The sequence below is a fragment of the Synchiropus splendidus genome, chromosome 12 (assembly GCF_027744825.2).
Source record: "Synchiropus splendidus isolate RoL2022-P1 chromosome 12, RoL_Sspl_1.0, whole genome shotgun sequence".
In the NCBI taxonomy this organism is placed as follows: domain Eukaryota; kingdom Metazoa; phylum Chordata; class Actinopteri; order Syngnathiformes; family Callionymidae; genus Synchiropus; species Synchiropus splendidus.
The window spans coordinates 21,841,499-21,845,994 of NC_071345.1; positions in this window are offsets into that span (position 1 = coordinate 21,841,499).

The following is a 4,496-nucleotide window of genomic DNA, read 5'->3' on the forward strand; positions in this document are numbered from 1 at the left end:
CAACCTTGGTCAAACCTGTAATTGCTTCATCTAAAGCCTTTACAATGTAATTAAAAATAGCCTATAGATATGAAGACAACTGAACACATCCTAGATGTACTTACATTCCCAAGGCCAGGAATAGTTTTCCTCAGCCAGGAGCTTGTTGGGAGAAGGGAGTTTGCCAGTTTCTGGCACAACAGCATTGTATTTTGTGATGGCATCTTCTAAGGATCTCTTTTCCACTGAAATCTTTTTTCTAAGCAGATGTCTTCTCTTGTTGCCATCTAGAATATTAAACAGAAAATACTGAATATGTGCTCAGTCACACATTATTATCAAAAACTTGTTTTCTTTCGTTCTGTTCTTACCAGCCTGACGATACAGCTGATATTTCCGCTGCTTAATGCTGAGATACAGTCCTTCAATGGTTTTTTCAAGTTCATTTTGACTGCATGGTCCTTCTGATTGAATATAGAAAAAATAATTTATATTTATTTTACGTCAGAATTGTACATAAAACACTGAGGTATTCACCTGCAGTCCACTGTTGAACATCAGACACCCATTGCTGAACAGTGTCTTCCTGAATAGACAACTCTCCAGCCAATTTCTTGAGCTCCTCAGACGCTTCAGCAATCCTCTGCACAGTCTGTGAAAACCCGTGTTGGATTAACAAACAATTGCAACTAGTCTAATGCACCATGAAACACACAAGTGTGGTCTTTACCTTGATGTGTCGTTTGGCCAAAGTCCGGTCAAGATTTTCTGTCTTCCGCTTGTTCCAGCCAATGGCCTGGATGGTAAGGATGTCTGTGCGGGCTGAATGCACAATGGACACACGTTTATGTTACTAGTTGATTTGTACAACTTTAGCTGTAACTTTTTTTTCACACAAAAAAAAAAAATGTACTTACCAGCTTTTGACATGTACTTGGAACATAGGGCTGCTCAAGAAAGGAAACTGTTCACCTGTTCAACTTCCTCCCCTATTGTTGTTCCTGCTCCCTCTTGGTTCCGTCCACCCCATTCCAACTGAAAGAAATATGCATGTTACCATTTGGACGAGGACGGAGAGAAATAATGTGAAGTTAAAGCCCCTGACAATCATTACCTCACACATCCATGAATGTGCTTTAGCGTGCATGATGGAGAGAAAGGGCTGCATGTTCAACAGGACCTGTAACTCAGGACAGTGGCCAACAACCCTCTGCAAATATGGCCAATATTTGCATACGACATCAGAGCAAAAAAACTGAACATTGTGTGAAACAAGCTGTTTCTGGAGATATAAAGGATAGGCAAATATCTCCCCACGGAACATGTTCAGTCCCTTCAGCAAAATGCCATGACGACACACTGCAACCTCGACCCGTTCCTCATCTACTTTACTCGCAGACTTGTTGGAGGACTCTCGTGCAGCCACCCATTCGCTTCCACCACACCTGCCTTTCCCAGGATTCTGTTCAAGATGAAGAAAAACAGATGTAGACAGAGCAAAGCGTGCAGTGAAATTTAAATAAACTTTACATGTCCTGTTGATGCCCTGATGTGGTTGACGAAGGAGGTCACCTCGGTGTCGTTGGCCAAGAAGACACCTTCGAAAAAGCCATTTGGTCTAAAAGACATAAAGCAGGGGTGACCTTTATCAAGGTTCCATGTATTGCATGCCGTAGAAACAACTTATACATACCCCGAATGGCTCTTAAAGCGATTAAGCTTGCGGTTCCCATCCACTGAGACAGCTAACATTGAGGGTGTGCAGGCTGGGCACCGAAACTGATCGACAGCCTCTCAACTTCAAATTTTGCGTACGACCATTCCAGGAATGATTTTTGTATGGTGTCGCCACATAAACTCTTTCAATTCTGCAGGCAATTAGTCCAATGATGTACTAACCCGACCAAGAGTTTTGTGCGCTGCTCAAGCATACCAACGAAAGCTTGTTGTTACATTCCTGGTGCAGTAATCTTGAGCTCTTCGTATGTAGCGAACAAATCCACTGTGTACAGCGTCTCAAAATGGACTGTAGCTGGCCAGTAGCCACTTTCAATCAGCTCACTAATACCGACATCCAAAGCTTTCCCACAGGAGCAGCTGACAGTTGGGAGGGACACATTGTATCGACCTAAAATATGTACATAACAAAATTTTCGAACAGAAAATAGAAAATATAATTCATACACAAGGAACTCACCATTCATTCCAATCAGAATTACTTGCTTTCCCTCTATAGGCTTCTCAGACTGTAACATCTGATTAACCATATACGGCCTTAACACAGTCCACTTTTCCAGAGTTGAAGCTTTCCTGTCTTTCCAGTGTGAAGGTGCTGGGTCTATGGCAGGTCCCAAAAGGTCTTGCACCTCTTGAATGAGGGATCCTAGAAAACAGGGTAAGGTAACCAAATGTAGCAGCAATAAGACAAACATGGAAAGAAGAGGGTAAATAAACTGCTGCTAAAATATATATCTTGAACGGTCTCAGTCACGTGCTGATGTCCACTTGTAGATGGAGCACATGGCAATGAGTGCATGCTCCCAGAAGTCACTGTTGAGAGTAGGGAAATTTGTTTAAATTGACAAATGGACTAGAAACGTCACAATAAAAAGCAGGAAAATAGTAGTATGTTGAAAATAAATCCATAGATCTGTTGACAGTTCGACATTAAACTACTGAGGCTAAGAAGAAAGTCAGAGCAGGTACTAGTCAAATCAAACATTCCAACTGTCAAGAACCGGTACTCCTGGGTTACATGCACATTTCTAACAATGGATTGCTTGATGGTTACTGCTGATGTATTCATTTGTAATAGTCACCCGTCCAAGTGTAGTAGAGGATCCACCCAGTAGGATGTATTCACTGGGTGGGTGCAATATGGTAATGTGTGTGTACTTGAATGCCATAAGTCCCTGTCCAAGGAAGCAATTGTTGTTAATCATAATGGCCCATCAACATCAGCTAGTTATGAAAGACAAAGGCTCTATTCACATGTTGATGTACCTGAGGGGGGTGTTCAGGACATCATTGTATGAAGCTGAAAGATAGGGTCCAAGTCAAGACCTCATGTTGAAAGAAGGATTTCCCCTCTGGTCAAAGTGGCTTCTTTAACTATTTCAAGACACGTCTCCCTTTAGCCAATATTTTGACACCATTGTTTTCAGTAGAGTTTTGTAACTCACACACATAATTGTGTTTTGTGAGGACTTTGTGAGGACTCATTGACCCAATTGACAATTGACCATTGTCTCTCACCTTAAACAACAACAACAACAACAAACATCCAAAACAAATTACTAACATTAAGCAGGACTCTGAAATTAAATAAACCAGTTGACCGCATTACAGTAAACCACTTATACTAACTACTCCACCATGTAAACATTATGTCCTGTATTCAGCGAAATGTCCTCACTAGGACAGTGTCGTGTCAAATAGTTAGCCCCACAACCATGACAAATCAATCAAATACTGAAGCAGTTGACTGACATTAGTTCTATAATAATACATAACCAATGTAGTCAGCCAAAGACAGGCAATAGAGACCATAAAGTTAGTGAACAAAAATCACCTGAGGATGAACTCTTTGCCTGCTTCTTCCCTGTTCTCCTCCTCTTTGGGATAGGACTCCCTTCCTCGTCCTCCTCAACCCAAACAAATGTAAATTTGTCCGGTCACTTCTGAGGATTCTTTAGGTTGAGTATTCTTAAAATAAAGATAATGGAAAATGTTAGCGTCACCTAATACACAATATTACATATTGTTAGAAAGTCTCAGGACAGATCATGAGAGCATTAAATGCCGACCTTGCATTCCTCCAACAGCAAATCAGCAAGAAATAAGGCATCATCGTCATCCATGATGCTCCTCAGTTGAGTGAGTACAGCCTGAATACCAATTTATCAGTGGCCACTTGATTTTAAACACAGTGGGCGTGACTATGCAAATCAGCAAGAAGAAAAGAAAAGAAATGGAAACCGGATAAGTTACCCCCATATTAACAACCATCGACACGGAGAAATGTTATCAAAAAACAAACTAAATAAATTCAAATATTAAGAAATAGAATAAATACATAACTCACGTCAAAATCATTCAGCTCCGTGTCTTTGGTGTCTGCAGTATTGTAGCCGAGGGTTATATTTGGTAAATCCGCGGGGACAGCTGTCAATAAGGTCCAAGTTCGTTGGTGCAGCAAGATAACAACATTATTCGTGCCTTCAGTCTCCGTTAGACACGACCCAAAAACCCGCGCAGTCCAACATAACACCCCCCTGCCAACTATGGCAACTCCCGGAGAACAAAATAAGCTTCTACAGTACCAACAGCGAACGCAGTATTGCAATTCTACAAAATCTCTGACGGACTCTAAATAGACGAAAGGATGATAAACAAAAAAGAAGAGGAGTTTTTACCGAAGTCAAGCCGAATGACTTTCCGCCATGTTTTTGTTCTGGTCAACCACTGATGACGTCAAAGTCCAACCTGTTTGTATAATTGAATTATTCATCCAAAGC